Source organism: Rhinopithecus roxellana, chromosome 10, assembly GCF_007565055.1.
Source record: "Rhinopithecus roxellana isolate Shanxi Qingling chromosome 10, ASM756505v1, whole genome shotgun sequence".
In the NCBI taxonomy this organism is placed as follows: Eukaryota; Metazoa; Chordata; class Mammalia; order Primates; family Cercopithecidae; genus Rhinopithecus; species Rhinopithecus roxellana.
In genome coordinates this window covers 124,391,180-124,408,469 of record NC_044558.1, presented here as the reverse complement: position 1 = coordinate 124,408,469, position 17,290 = coordinate 124,391,180, and the positions used below count along the sequence as shown (strand labels likewise).

At 36.7% G+C, this 17,290-nt stretch overlaps 1 pseudogene; it reads right to left on the bottom strand.

The window, feature by feature from the left end:
* Positions 1–15,527: 15,527 nt before the first annotated feature.
* LOC104677264 lies at positions 15,528–16,916 on the bottom strand (annotated as a pseudogene).
* Positions 16,917–17,290: the final 374 nt, after the last annotated feature.

Below are 17,290 nucleotides of genomic sequence, written 5' to 3'. Positions count from 1 at the left end.
GCAAGATTGTAAGTGCAATATTAACATAACAAAGTTTCATTATAGAAACTGTACAATGAAAAATGTGACTCCTTGTTAACAATTTTTTCTTGGCACTCCCACTGAAGTGGTTGACTTTCCTTCAACTACCACTAATATACCAAGAGGTGTATAGCCTGATCATCAAGGTTATGTATATCATCAATAACGTTGCCATGCAGAAAGCAAATATAAAATAGCAAGTACAATAGTTACTTTTTAAACCATCCAAAAAATAAAAATGATGTTATCTAAGAATAAATCTGAAAAATAAAGTTCAAAATTATATGGATAAAAATACAAAATTTTATTCAGTATTATGAACAACATCTAAATAAATGGAGAGTTATACTGTGGTCATATATGGAGTGCTTAGCATTAGAAAACATCAATTCTCACAAAAATAATCTGTAAATACAAGAAAAATCCCATCAAAATGCCACTAGGGCTCTCTGTAAAACATAAAAGTTGACTAAAATTCACATAAGTTGAACATTTGACCAAGAATAATAATTAATATTTTGAAGCAAGATGGCCGAATAGGAACCGCTCCAGTCTCCAACTCCCAGCGCGAGCGACACAGAAGACCGGTGATTTCTGCATTTTCAACTGAGGTACTGGGGTCATCTCACTGGGGAGTGCCAGACAATCAGTGCTGGTCAGCTGCTGCAGCCGGACCAGCGAGAGCGGAAGCAGGGCGAGGCATCGCCTCACCTGGGGAGCGCAAGGGGGAAGGGAATCCCTTTTCCTAGCCAGGGGAACTGAGACACACAACACCTGGAAAATCAGGTAACTCCCACACCAATACTGCGCTTTAAGCAAACTGGCACACCAGGAGAATATATCCCACACCTGGCTGGGAGGGTCCCACGCCCACGGAGCCTCCCTCATTGCTAACACAGCAGTCTGTGGCGATCTAACTGCAAGGCAGCAGCGAGGCTGGGGGACGGGTGCCCGCCATTGCTGAGGCTTAAGTAGGTAAACAAAGCCGCTGGGAAGCTCGAACTGGGTGGAGCTCACAGCAGCTCAAGGAAACCTGCCTGTCTCTGTAGACTCCACCTCTGGGGACAGGGCACAGCTAAAAAACAACAGGGGAAGCAGCAGAGGCCTGTGCAGACGCGAACGGCTCTGTCTGACAGCTTTGAAGAGAGCAGTGGATCTCCCAACACGGAGGTTGAGATCTGAGAACGGACAGACTGCCTGCTCAAGTGGGTCCCTGACCCCTGAGTAGCCTAACTGGGAGACATCCCCAACTAGGGGCAGTCTGACACCCCACACCTCACAGGGTGGAGTACACCCCTGAGAGGAAACTTCCAAAGGAAGAATCAGACAGGTACACTCGCTGTTCAGCAATATTCTATCTTCGGCAACCTCTGCTGCTGATACCCAGGCAAACAGGGTCTGGAGTGGACCTCAAGCAATCTCCAACAGACCGATAGCTGAGGGTCCTGACTGTCAGAAGGAAAACTATCAAACAGGAAGGACACCTATACCAAAACCCCATCAGTACATCACCATCATCAAAGACCAGAGACAGATAAAACCACAAAGATGGGGAAAAAGCAGGGCAGAAAAGCTGGAAATTCAAAAAATAAGAGCGCATCTCCCCCTGCAAAGCAGCGCAGCCCATCGCCAGCAACGGATCAAAGCTGGTCAGAGAATGACTTTGACGAGATGAGAGAAGAAGGCTTCAGTCCATCAAACTTCTCAGAGCTAAAGGAGGAATTACGTACTCAGTGCAAAGAAACTAAAAATCTTGAAAAAAGAGTGGAAGAATTGACAGCTAGACTAATTAATGCAGAGAAGGTCATAAACGAAATGACAGAGATGAAAACCATGACACGAGAAATACGTGACAAATCCACAAGCTTCAGTAACCGACTCGATCAACTGGAAGAAAGAGTATCAGCGATTGAGGATCAAATGAATGAAATGAAGTGAGAAGAGAAACCAAAAGAAAAAAGAAGAAAAAGAAATGAACAAAGCCTGCAAGAAGTATGGGATTATGTAAAAAGACCAAATCTACGTCTGATTGGGGTACCTGAAAGTGAGGGGGAAAATGGAACCAAGTTGGAAAACACTCTTCAAGATATCATCCAGGAGAACTTCCCCAACCTAGTAGGGCAGGCCAACATTCAAATTCAGGAAATACAGAGAACGCCACAAAGATACTCCTCCAGAAGAGCAACTCCAAGACACAGAATTGCCAGATTCACCAAAGTTGAAATGAAGGAAAAAATCTTAAGGGCAGCCAGAGAGAAAGGTCGGGTTACCCACAAAGGGAAGCCCATCAGACTAACAGCAGATCTCTCAGCAGAAACTCTACAAGCCAGAAGAGAGTGGAGGCCAATATTCAATGTTCTTAAAGAAAAGAATTTTAAACCCAGAATTTCATATCCAGCCAAACTAAGTTTCATAAGTGAAGGAGAAATAAAATCCTTTACAGATAAGCAAATGCTTAGAGACTTTGTCACCACCAAGCCTGCCTTACAAGAGACCCTGAAGGAAGCCCTAAACATGGAAAGGAACAACTGCTACCAGCCATTGCAAAAACATGCCAAATGTAAAGACCATCGAGGCTAGGAAGAAACTGCATCAACTAACGAGCAAAATAACCAGTTAATATCATAATGGCAGGATCAAGTTCACACATAACAATATTAACCTTAAATGTTAATGGACTAAATGCTCCAATTAAAAGACACAGACTGGCAAACTGGATAAAGAGTCAAGACCCATCAGTCTGCTGTATTCAGGAGACCCATCTCACATGCAGAGACATACATAGGCTCAAAATAAAGGGATGGAGGAAGATCTACCAAGCAAATGGAGAACAAAAAAAAGCAGGGGTTGCAATCCTAGTCTCTGATAAAACAGACTTTAAACCATCAAAGATCAAAAGAGACAAAGAAGGCCATTATATAATGGTAAAGGGATCAATTCAACAGGAAGAGCTAACTATCCTAAATATATATGCACCCAATACAGGAGCACCCAGATTCATAAAGCAAGTCCTTAGAGACTTACAAAGAGACTTAGACTCCCATACAATAATAATGGGAGACTTCAACACTCCACTCTCAACATTAGACAGATCAACGAGACACAAAGTTAACAAGGATATCCAGGAATTGAACTCAGCTCTGCACCAAGCGGACCTAATAGACATCTATAGAACTCTCCACCCCAAATCAACAGAATATACATTCTTCTCAGCACCACATCACACTTATTCCAAAATTGGCCACATAATTGGAAGTAAAGCACTCCTCAGCAAATGTAAAAGAACAGAAATTATAACAAACTGTCTCTCAGACCACAGTGCAATCAAACTAGAACTCAGGACTAAGAAACTCAATCAAAACCGCTCAACTACATGGAAACTGAACAACCTGCTCCTGAATGACTACTGGGTACATACCGAAATGAAAGCAGAAATAAAGATGTTCTTTGAAATCAATGAGAACAAAGATACAACATACCAGAATCTCTGGGACACATTTAAAGCAGTGTGTAGAGGGAAATTTATAGCACTAAATGCCCACAAGAGAAAGATGGAAAGATCTAAAATGGACACTCTAACATCACAATTAAAAGAACTAGAGAGGCAAGAGCAAACACATTCAAAAGCTAGCAGAAGGCAAGAAATAACTAAGATCAGAGCAGAACCGAAGGAGATAGAGACACAAAAAATTCTTCAAAAAAATCAATGAATCCAGGAGTTGGTTTTTTGAAAAGATCAACAAAATTGACAGACCACTAGCAAGACTAATAAAGAAGAAAAGAGAGAGGAATCAAATAGACACAATAAAAAATGATAAAGGGGATATCACCACTGAACCCACAGAAATACAAACTACCATCAGAGAATACTATAAACACCTCTACGCAAATCAACTAGAAAATCTAGAAGAAATGGATAATTTCCTGGACACTTACCCTCTCCCAAGACTAAACCAGGAAGAAATTGAATCCGTGAATAGACCAATAGCAGACTCTGAAATTGAGGCAACAATCAATAGCCTACCCACCAAAAAAAGTCCAGGACCAGATGGATTCACAGCTGAATTCTACCAGAGGTACAAGGAGGAGCTGGTACCATTCCTTCTGAAACTATTCCAATCAATAGAAAAAGAGGGAATCCTCCCTAACTCATTTTATGAGGCCAACATCATCCTGATACCAAAGCCTGGCAGAGACACAACCAAAAAAGAGAATTTTAGACCAATATCCCTGATGAACATCGATGCAAAAATTCTCAATAAAATACTGGCAAACCGGATTCAGCAGCACATCAAAAAGCTTATCCACCATGATCAAGTGGGCTTCATCCCTGGGATGCAAGGCTGGTTCAACATTCTCAAATCAATAAACGTAATCCAGCATATAAACAGAACCAAAGACAAGAACCACATGATTATCTCAATAGATGCAGAAAAGGCCTTTGACAAAATTCAACAGCCCTTCATGCTAAAAACGCTCAATAAATTCATTATTGATGGAACGTACCTCAAAATAATAAGAGCTATTTATGACAAACCCACAGCTAATATCATACTGAATGGGCAAAAACTGGAAAAATTCCCTTTGAAAACTGGCACAAGATAGGGATGCCCTCTCTCACCACTCCTATTCAACATAGTGTTGGAAGTTTTGGCTAGGGCAATCAGGCAAGAGAAAGAAATCAAGGGTATTCAGTTAGGAAAAGAAGAAGTCAAATTGTCCCTGTTTGCAGATGACATGATTGTATATTTAGAAAATCCCATTGTCTCAGCCCAGAATCTCCTTAAGCTGATAAGCAACTTCAGCAAAGTCTCAGGATACAAAATTAATGTGCAAAAATCACAAGCATTCTTATACACCAGTAACAGACAAACAGAGAGCCAAATCATGAATGAACTTCCATTCACAATTGCTTCAAAGAGAATCAAATACCTAGGAATCCAACTTACAAGGGATGTCAAGGACCTCTTCAAGGAGAACTACAAACCACTGCTCAGTGAAATAAAAGAGGACACAAACAAATGGAAGAACATACAATGCTCTTGGATAGGAAGAATCAATATCGTGAAAATGGCCATACTGCCCAAGGTTATTTATAGATTCAATGCCATCCCCATCAAGCTACCAATGAGTTTCTTCACAGAATTGGAAAAAACGGCTTTAAAGTTCATATGGAACCAAAAAAGAGTCCGCATTACCAAGAGAATCCTAAGTCAAAAGGACAAAGCTGGAGGCATCACGCTACCTGACTTCAAACTATACTACAAGGCTACAGTAACCAAAACAGCATGGTACTGGTACCAAAACAGAGATATAGACCAATGGAACAGAACAGAGTCCTCAGAAATAATACCACACATCTACAGCCATCTGATCTTTGACAAACCTGAGAGAAACAAGAAATGGGGAAAGAATTCCCTATTTAATAAATGGTGCTGGGAAAATTGGCTAGCCATAAGTAGAAAGCTGAAAATTGATCCTTTCCTTACTCCTTATATGAAGATTAATTCAAGATGGATTAGAGACTTAAATGTTAGACCTAATACCATAAAAACCCTAGAAGAAAATCTAGGTAGTACCATTCAGGACATAGGCATGGGCAAGGACTTCATGTCTAAAACACCAAAAGCAATGGCAGCAAAAGCCATAATTGACAAATGGGGTCTAATTAAACTAAAGAGCTTCTGCACAGCAAAAGAAACTACCATCAGAGTGAACAGGCAACCTACAGAATGGGAGAAAATTTTTGCAATCTACTCATCTGACAAAGGGCTAATATCCAGAATCTACAAAGAACTCAAACAAATTTACCAGAAAAAAACAAACAACCCCATCAACAAGTGGGCAAAGGATATGAACAGACATTTGTCAAAAGAAGACATTCATACAGCCAACAGACACATGAAAAAATGCTCATCATCACTCACCATCAGAGAAATGCAAATCAAAACCACAATGAGACACCATCTCACACCAGTTAGAATGCCAATCATTAAAAAATCAGGAAACAACAGGTGTTGGAGAGGATGTGGAGAAATAGGAACACTTTTACACTGTTGGTGGGATTGTAAACTAGTTCAACCATTATGGAAAACAGTATGGCAATTCCTCAAGGATCTAGAACTAGATGTACCATATGACCCAGCCATCCCACTACTGGGTATATACCCAAAGGATTATAAATTATTCTACTACAAAGACACATGCACACGTATGTTTATTGCAGCACTATTCACAATAGCAAAGACTTGGAATCAACCCAAATGTCCATCTGTGACAGACTGGATTAAGAAAATGTGGCACATATACACCATGGAATACTATGCAGCCATAAAAAAGGATGAGTTTGCGTCCTTTGTAGGGACATGGATACGGCTGGAAACCATCATTCTTAGCCAACTATCACAAGAAGAGAAAACCAAACACCGCATGTTCTCACTCATAGGTGGGAACTGAACAATGAGATCACTTGGACTCGAGAAGGGGAACATCACACACTGGGGCCTATTTTGGGGAAGGGGGAGGGGGGAGGGATTGCATTGGGGAGTTATACATGATATAAATGATGAATTGATGGGTGCTGACGAGTTGATGGGTGCAGCACACCAACATGGCACAAGTATACATATGTAAGAAACCTGCACGTTATGCACATGTACGCTAGAACTTGAAGTATAATAAAAATAAATAAATTAAAAAAAAGAATATTTTGAAAAACAAGAATAAGATGGGAAGAAATGTTCAATAGATATTGAAAGTTATTGTAATTCTAAAGAAATTAGAGGTGATTAATACTGAGTCAGAACAGGTAAAACTAACTATGGAACATGATAGAAAATTCTGGAAGAGAGTCACAGAAATACTATAGAGAAACTGGTGTAAGTTCTACAGTGGTATAAAAAATGAGAAACAAAAACACAGACATTTTGTAAGCCCTTAAATCTCATTCAGGAAAAACATAGACTTATGAATAAATTGAAATTGCTGTATCTATGAAAAGTAAACAAATGTATAAATAAATTAGATTATTATCACAAATAGTTACAAATTGCAATATTACAAACAGTTCTAATTAAAACTATTTAGAAATAAATTAAAGATAGATGTGGAGAACAGGAAAAAGAATAAATGAAATTAAGAAAATTATTTTTATGGGATAGGATTGCTCATTTTAAAAAATCCATAAAAGAAAAATTGATTATATAAATTTTAAATTTTTGAATGAAAAGCATATGAGAATATGTAAAAATTTACCATACACTGAGTTCATTAATAAAGCATAAAATCCACAGAGGAATAGTACTCAGGATACACCATTAGTAAAATCAAAGCAAATAACAGCCAAATGAGCAAGTGATTTGCCTTGGCAACTCATCACAGGTGAACATGTATGGTCTATAAATATGTGGAGATAATTACAAATTTATTAGAACTTAAAAATACAAATTGAAACAATAATGAAGACTTTTAACATCCATTGGGTTAGCAAATTTGAAAGTCTCTTGATGTCAACAGTCCAAAGGGATATGAAGAAATGGAAATGCTCTGAGTAAGTAAATTGTTAAAAATCTATAGAGATCCATTATGCAAAATTTATTAAAGCTAAAAATGTATAAAAACCTGAAACTCAGGAAGCACATTTCTAGATATATAATCTAGGAAAAGATCTTGCTATATACAAGAATGTTTGTTGGTTTTAATGGTGAAATCATGAAACTGACTTAACATAGAATTATAGGGAAATGACATATTCACACAACTGAATACAATACACTTAACAAAAATGAAGTAGATTTACATTAATCAACAAGATAGATACTTATTGAAAAAATCCTAAGCAAATAATCTTTAGGTAATTTTAAAGCATATATAGTAAAAATATGAAAAAATAAGTTCAGATGATGGCTTCTGCCCAAGAGAAACAGTGGGAAATCAGAGAACGGGGAATAAATGTATGTTTTAATTTGATCTATTGCACTTCGTTATGGAAGGAAGAAATGAAGGAAAGCAGAGACAGTGGAATGAAGCAAAAGAAAATTATTTGTGTCATAGATACAGGAGTGCATATAATATTTTTTACATGTCTGAAGTATATCATTACTTTAAAAATTCTTATACATAAGCCCTGTGTTTGCAGTATTCACATACTAAAAGTGTAGTTAAGACAAGAATGCAATAAACTGATACAAGTATTGGGGCTCAGAAAACAACATACCAAATGAAGGACTCAAAAACGTAAGTTTTTCTCTGAACTTCTCCTGTCCCACTGTCTCTGTCACATTCCTTCTCAAGGCTAATCATAGAAAATGGAATCTTTCTTGCCCAATACAGGTCATAGAAACCAGAACTCATTTTCCCCAAAGCCAGCCATAAATCCTAAAACTATAACATTTTTATTTTCTATTTTTTCCTCCACCTTTCTATGTAATAACAGGCCATTAAAACTTATCTGACCAACTTTGTTTGACTGTAGGTCAAAAAAACCCATTCTGGAGAGGTTCCTGCCTCATATCCAGAAGAAAGAAATGCTGCACAGACAGGCCAAGAGGAATCTTGACAGACAGGTCTCAACGGAGTTTCCCCATTCCCTCTATTGCTTTAGATCACACCCTTTTATTCCAATCATCTTTCTACATGGCTGTTCACACTTCGTTGAACTTAAGCATACAAATGAACAATTTCCCCTATATCTTTGAATCTTCATTCTGAAGGCTCCCGTGCATGCAAATTGAATAAATTCATATATCTTTTCTCCAATTAATCTGCCTTTTGCAACTTGATTTTTCAGTGAAACTTTGGAGGGTCAAGGGGAACTTCCACTTTCCCCCTACATGAGTGTATGTATATTCAACATACCTACAAACGTGCCGGGAACGACATTATAAACCCGGACTGGAGACTGGTCCAGGCTTATTCCGGAATAAGAGCAAGAAGATCACAGGTTTTTCTCTAGGTTTTAAGGAAGTAAAAAAGTTTAAGTTGGTAGTAGAAAGATGCTTGTCCTATAAATATTCAGATCAAAATGTCTAGCTTGGAAGATTGATTATGGACAAACTATTAAGAGACCCACTGTAATAAAGGACTTAATCATATTATAATGTGTAGGTATTTATAAATGAAATGTGCTAGAAAATGTATTAGAAGCTTTTAGCTTACCATGAATTTAGATATTTTTCCTAGTAAATTTTAAAGAGCTCAAATCCTATTGCCCAGTGAATAGTATATTAAAAGTAGTTGTGACACTTTTTCTGTGTATTTTGAAACAAAGTAAAGAACTTGCATTATATGTAATTGGCATAGCTCATTACAAAAATATGCTTTACCTCTCAGGTAGTATTACTATTCAATCGTTTATTTAAAACTTTATATTCTTTTTGTAGTATTTTTTATTCACATAACCATACTTTCTAACATTAAAATATTTTGAAATAAGTATCATTCCTACATTATCTGGAAATTTTGGATTCTGCAAAAGTAGGTCTTTTCAAGTGAATAATTATTTATGTTACATTGGTATGGATACCACAAATCTTGCATTTAAGATTATTCTGTGTATGGCTTAAATTATAAGCTTTATCTCAATAAAATTTTGCTAAAAATGTGATTCATATTTTTATTTTGTCTTAATTCTAATGTATAAAGGAGAAAAGTTTTCCAAAGTTCTGAGTGAACTGGTTATTTTTAACAATTGTGTAACCTGTATAAAGCTTTTAGTTATTAAACTACCTAGGTGTATAATCCATTCTAATAAATGTTTAATGACAAGATTTTCAAAAAAGTAATATTATATCTACAATTATTATTATAAAAATATATCTATATATAATATCTCTATGTTTTATATATATGTCATGCTATACACACACGTGCTTAAATATACATATATACATTTATGTATATGCTTTATAACAAATATTAGAAATATTAAGAAATTATAAATAGCAATGTATATACACAATATATCTGCCTTAAATTCCATATAGAAAATTAATTCTCATAGAATGTTTTCATTTTTCCTGAACTTTCATATGACTAACCAGCCTATAATTACAACTGATAAATATTGACTAATGTTGTTGTTTACATTCATGAGTAAGACAAACATGAATTAATAAAGGAATATGTCAAAACTACACTTTTGTCAATGATGTCAACAATTTCTTTGCTGAATCAGATAACAATTTCAAATGCTGGAAGAATATTTACTCAGTTTTTTATGTTGTTGATAATGGAATGGCTATATCCACAACACACTTTTAAATTTACTCTACATTATTCACATTTTCCTCAATATTTTAAGTTTAGTCCATCAACAAAACTATTCCCCTAGTTTAGCCTTTGCCTGTTTCCATGATGTATTTGTATTCTGTCCAGTTTCAAGCTATCAACTCAACTATATTGAAAATGGAGTTAGAAAGACGTATGCCTTACTATTCCATAGTATTCCTATAATGCAATAAACAAATATAAAAAAAATCAAGAGCATAGATATTCGTAAAATGTAGTAAAACAATTAAGAAGTCATTTTGAGTACTTGTAATTATTTTGTTTTTAATTTATTTAATTAAAAACTTGTATGGTTTCGTTTTTAATTGTATCTGAGTTTAATAACCACATTGCCAAATTCCTAAATACTTACCAATGAGTTCTTGCTAGCTGGTATAACTTGGCTTTGTGTGTACACACACACACACACACACACACACACACACACATTCATGTATGTTTGCAGGGGCCTACAAACACACATACAATATTGTGCTCATATAATATCATAGTCAGTATTTACTGCTTCAATTTGTCTAAGATGTTGTATTGATATTGTCTTACTGGTATTTCAATGTGTTTGCTAACCAGGTTTGCAATGACATGGGCAAATTAATTCATGAAAAAATTGAATTGTCAGTTATCCCAGTTTGATTCAGGTTGATGTGGACAAATTAGAGGATGTAGACTTTATTTCATTATATATCATTAGTTAGGTCATCTTTAAGATATCCTCAAACACTGCTTTTCCCCCTTGCAATCTGCCGAAACCTTAGACATAAAGGAATTACCCCACTGGAAAGGTAAGTTTCCCTACAGAGATATGTCCTCTGTCTGAAGTTTCAAATTGTGCCCTGCTGAACTGAATATTCTATGAACTATTATGCACACCGTTATGATAAAAGAGCAATAGTCATTAAGGTCATTGCATTTGAGGCTTCCATTTGAACTTCTTTTGGGTTCAAGGCAAACAAAAATCTTTTGTTTTACCTACTTTCTTCCCCAGCCCAGAGGCAATGTGAGGGAGGATGAGAAATAAAACCCTTTCTCCCTAGATTTTTGAAAACTTTAAAATCTGATGATGGAAAAGGGCTGCAGTTTAAAACATGAAAGGTCAAGGTAGCCTACTAGAGACTCAGAGAATATATAACTTCTTATGGGGATCTCCCAGGCGTGAGATTATTCTGAGATTTCAATCTTATAGTTAAATAGTAATATATCAAAAAGATGGTGAAAATAGTTGCTTTATAAAATGTTGAGGAGTCAGTCATTTACCTCTCACAAAATGTCAGCAGCTTTATTCACAGACCTTATACTTAGGAAACTTAAGATATGAGTATTTAAGAAAACACCCTTCAAAAATAGGCAAACCTCCCTTTAAGATTAACTTGGAATGAAACATTAACTGAGTAATTTTCACAAAGCAACCATTTGTCTATTTTTAACCTCTGACAGAATCTATACAGAAACAAATGGGTTGTCATATTCATGCATCTGCCATCAGACAGTTACGTGTGTACAGTCTCAGGGGATATAATAAGAAATTCATCAGAGATTCTGAGAAGTTGAACTACAAACTAAAGTATCCTGGATTCCATTCATCAATCAGCCCTAAGCCCTTGGCATCACTATTGGTGTCTGATGTATCTGATGGTCTGGCCCACTATCAGGCAACCCTGGACACTTTTGTGCAGGTTCTACTCACTTTTCACTAACAATGTTTTCCCTCAACTGTTGGCATCTTAGCTTTCTGCACTGAAGTCTTTTTACACACACTTCAATAGCTTATAAGTGTGGGGGAATTGATGGGATGGCCCTCAACCAGTGCTGAACTTGAGCTCTGCCTCCTGTCCTTTGGGTGGACAATTCTAAAAGGCATGCTATACTCTTCTTAGACTGAGCTCAATCACCAGTTGTCCACACTGCTCAACTTGATGAACTTTTCTTCCTTCCTTTATTCTCATCTCTCTTTTGACTCTCACTCCTGCTCTGTAGTGTTACTTCTAAATGCCATCTGGAAATAAATCAGACTCTGCTTTCAGGGGAACTCAAACTAAAATACAGTCAAATCATCATATATGTATTTGTTGCACAAGGCTTATCTCCAAGGGAATTCATTTTTTTTTCTGCACTCTCACCCTCATTGAAGAATAAACCCATCCTTACTTTGGTACTATATGTCATTTCTTTTTCTTCAATAGTTGTACAGATTTCAGCTACTATTATGTTGGCCCCAATCTATCCATGTATGAAACTATGGAACCATCTCAACTTGCCCTATTAAGAATGCACTTCATCCTTCAAACTTTTTTGACTACTCTCCCCATCCAAGTTTTTCAAGTCTGTGTCCCTGGCCCTAGAAACTTTATTTGTATATGACAGCATGCAGATAAAGAAGTAGAATCACAGGAGATAAAACTAGACCACTGGTACTATCAAAAGTATCAGTTACATTCTGAGGGCAATGCCCTTTTCTTTATGTCAAACATAAAGGAGAAATTCTAGTAGTAGCAATATTCTAAATCTTGTAAAATTTACTTAATCATTATCTCTGGAGAATAAATTGATCCCAGTGGCAAAACTAAAGCATAAATTAACTGTAGAAAACTACAAAATATTTACCAGCAGTAACCTATTTTTGCTTTTCTTAAGAGAAACTGGCAACACATTTTTAGTGACCTCGAAGCTTCTTTTCTCTCAGTGATGCTGTATTTCACATATGTCCTTCTTTTTAAGAAAATATTTATTACCATATTGATAATAAATTTTTTATTATATATTATTTGCTGGAGTTTTTCTGTCTTTTAGGCTATTTTCTTTAGAATGTTATTATTCAGTTAACAAATATTAGTTGAGTGTCAACTATGCACTAGTGACTGTATTATGTATGGAAATTTACATATTTCTACACTATACTAAAACACTGTTTCTTTTTCATTTTGTTTGCATTTGAGATATCAACTCAACTCTGCATACATAGTTCTACTCTTAAATGCAATGAGGTAGACAAGAATACACATCTCCAATAAGGTAACATTTTTCCTAATATAGAGGAACTATATTTCTGTTAAGCAATTATTAGAAAAGATCCTCATTAAGTACTTATGTACAAGCATGGAAATATATGTGCATTTTAAACTCTTTAATTCTTATGCCAAACTGCTTGTTTATTTAGATGTATGAAAGTAGGTATGTTTTATTACCAAATATTATTTATTCAACACAATACATTTCTAAGTATGAAATGAAGATAATAGGACCAAAATATTTTTGAGAATATAATTTGAATGTTGGTGTAACTCAAAGCAATCTAATATACACCCTCACACTACATGTAATTAATTTGGATTTGGGATGGGGAGAGACAGTTTCTTAAAATCGCAATAACTTTTAATAATTTTAATGCATTTTGAAAGGAGGAAATAGTATTTTTATAACGGTGAAAAATTGGATAATTTTTAGGAAAAAGAACTCTCCTTAATGTTTTTGCCACTGTGAACATCTTTAAAGGTGAGGAGATAGAGAGAGAGAGATGTTTAGAGAGACTGAGCAAATCTTACACAATAGTGCTGCAAATTTCTGAAGGAAGATGGTTGTAGTATCAGGTGTGCTTTGGGGGTTGGAAAAGTTACTTTCTTGTTTCTTGCAACCCGTTCCAACTACCGATTGTTCTTTTAAGACAATTTATAAAGGTAAACTGTGATATTTAATATTCCATATGTAAGAAATCTGAAACATTGAGAATTTTGCACAGAATATTCGTGGCTAAAAGTCAGACGTCATCTGCTGCAGGCTTAATGGGTAGTGATCTCACATGCATACACGTATTTTATCTTCACATTTATTTTCTAATAGGCAGTCAAAGTGGAAAAATGGAAAACCAAATTAAAGAAAATTTATCTTCTACTATTCCAATAAGATAATTAAAACATTTACATTAAGGCAACGAAAGACACAGTTCATTGCTTCATTAGCGACTCAACAGAAATCATAATGATAATGATTATTTTGATACGTATTCTTGATATAGATGAGCAGAATAAATATTTACCATCTATTTTTCTATTTATTCTGTTTATATGTTGATGTAGGCATATATTTTCTTGTTTAAGTAATTGTTCTCTGTCTTGTATTGGACTGTAGTGAACACTTAATTACTGAAGAAGGTATTTTTTTGTTGTTTGTTTGAACCAAAGACAGAAGTCAATTTTCCTTAAAAAGAAGAAACATTTAAAAATTTCACCGTCTTGGCATATGTAGAAAATATTAACAGCAAAGGGAGGGATAAGAACGAAATCAAGAGTAAACTGGGACAAGTAAGAGTAAAGATAATATTTGGTGGTAAGCAGATAGCTGAATGCATTACAGGCAATCAGTATCTTTCAAATAGTTAATAACTTCTCAAATAAAATATGAGTGTTGAGATATTACAGACAGATAATAGTAAAAATTGACCTAATTTGAACAATTACCCTTTATACCAAGAAAGGATTAGTAGACATATGGTGAGAGAGGGAGTCAGAGGAGAGAGAGGTAGAAAGAGAGAGAGAGAGAGAAAGAAACAGACTGATTAAAAATAGAGAATTAATTTTGAAGTCCATAAGCAAATCTTGTTAGTTCTGATTTCTTTTTTTTTTTTTCCTCATTAAACTTTGTTCTAATGGGTCTCAAAATTCTGTGACAGATTTTTGGTCAAGTTATTTCCATTAAAAAAGTACTGATTTTAGGCCAGGCATGGTGGCTCATGCCTGTAATCCTGGCAATTTGGGAGGCCGAGGTGGGCAGATCACCTGAGATCAGGAGTTCAAGATCAGCCTTGGCAACATGATGAAACCCCATCTCTACAAAAATACAAAAATTAGCTGGGCATGACAGCAGGTACCTGTAATCCCAGCTACTCAGGAGGCTGAGGTAGGAGAATCACTTGAACCTGGGAGGTGGAGGTTGCAGTGAGCTGAGATCATGCCTTTACACTCCAGTCTGGGCAACAGAGTGAGACACTGTCTCAAAAAAAAAAAAGTACTGAATTTAAAAACTAATAACTTAAAACTGCCACACACACACACACACACACACAGACATACACACGTGGTCCACAAAACATTCTGCTCTCCTTCTGAAGGTTTTACGATGCATTGTAATCATTAACCATTCTTTTACTATTAAACTTAAATGGCCAACGGAAACAAAAAGTTCTGAGATAGTTCTTTCACCACTGATTAAAACTGGGGTTGCAGGTACTAGGGATAATATTCACTAGCCTTCCGAGCTTTCTGGGCAGACTTGGTGACCTTGCCAGCTCCAGCAGCCTTCTTGTTCACTGCTTTCATGATACCCATGGCAACTGTCTGTCTCATATGACCAACAGCAAAGTGACTCAGAGGTGGATAGTCTGAGAAGCTCTCTACACACATGGACTTGCCAGGAACCATGTAAACTATGGCAGCATCACCAGACTTCAAGAATTTAGGGCCATCTTCCAGCTTTTTACCAGAACGGCAATCAATCTTTTCCTTCAGCTCAGCAAACTTGCACGCAATGTGAGCCATGTGGCAATCCAGTACAGGGGCATAGCCAGCACTTATTCGGCCTGGATGGTTCAGGATAATCACCTGAGCAGTGAAGCCAGCTGCTTCCATTGGTGGGTCATTTTTGCTGTCACCAGCATCGTTGCCATGACGAACATTCTTGACAGACACATTCTTGACATTGAAGCCACAATGTCCCCAGGAAGAGCTTCACTCAAAGCTTCATGGCATATTTCAACAGACTACTTCAGTTGTCACATTGAGTGGAGCACCATACCAGGTTTGAGAACACCAGTCTCTACTCAGCCAACAGAAACAGTACCAATACCACCACTTTTGGTAGACATCCTGGAGAGGCAGGCGAAGGTGCTTGGTAGTTGGATGAGTTGGTGGTAGGATGCAGTCCAGAGCGCCAAGCAGCGTGGTTCCACTGGTATTGCCATCCTTACGGGTGGTTTTCCATCCCTTGAACCAAGGCATGTTAGCACTTGGCTCCAGCATGTTGTCACCATTCCAACAAGAAATTGGCACAAATGCTACTGTGTCAAGGTTGCAGCCAATTTTCATAACATTAAGTGCTAACTTCCTTAACGATTTCCTCATATCTCTTCTGGCCGTAGGGTGGCCCAGTGGAATCCATTTTGTTAACAATAACAATGAGTTGTTTCACCCCCAGTGTGTAAGCCAGAAGGGCATGCTCCTAGGTCTGTCCTTCTTGGAGATACCGGCTTCAAATTCACCAACACCAGCAGCAACAATCAGGACAGCACAGTCAGCCTGAGATGTCCCTGTAATCATGTTTTTGATGAAGTCTCTGTGTTCTGGGCCATCAGTGATACTCATGTGGTACTTACTGGTCTCAGATTTCTACAGGGAGATACCGATGGTGATATCACATTCACACTCAGCTTTCAGTTTATCTAAGACCCAAGCCTACTTGAAGGAGCACTTTCCCATCTCAGCAGCCTCCTTCTCAAATATTTGAATGGTTCTTTTGTCGATGCCAATACATTTGTAGATCAGATGGCCAGAAGTGGTGGACTTGCCTGAACCTAAGTGTCTAATTATGAGAGCATTGATATTAGTCTTTTCCTTTCCCATTTTGGCGTTTAGAGGTAGTTTTCTCTCCTCTCTCTCTCTTTTTTTCTCATGGGTTAAGTGTCTTTTTAATTGAAAAGCTAACAAACTGTCTAGTTACATTTCTCCCAAAAACCAGTAAACTGGGTAGTAACTGAGTCTCTAGGCAATATATTGAAAGCTAAGAGGATTCAAAATAAAATTAAAGAAAAAGAAAACAAGTCCTCAGATGCAATGAAGTGAGCCCTGCTACAAACACTTTAATCAGTACAGTGGTACTCCTTGACTGCAGGAGGCTGGAAGTCATTCTAGTAACTCCACTCAGAACATTTACTTCAAGAAGCCTTTTTCCAGTTTTCAACTCACGAATAAAGATAACATTTTGTTAATTCTAGTAT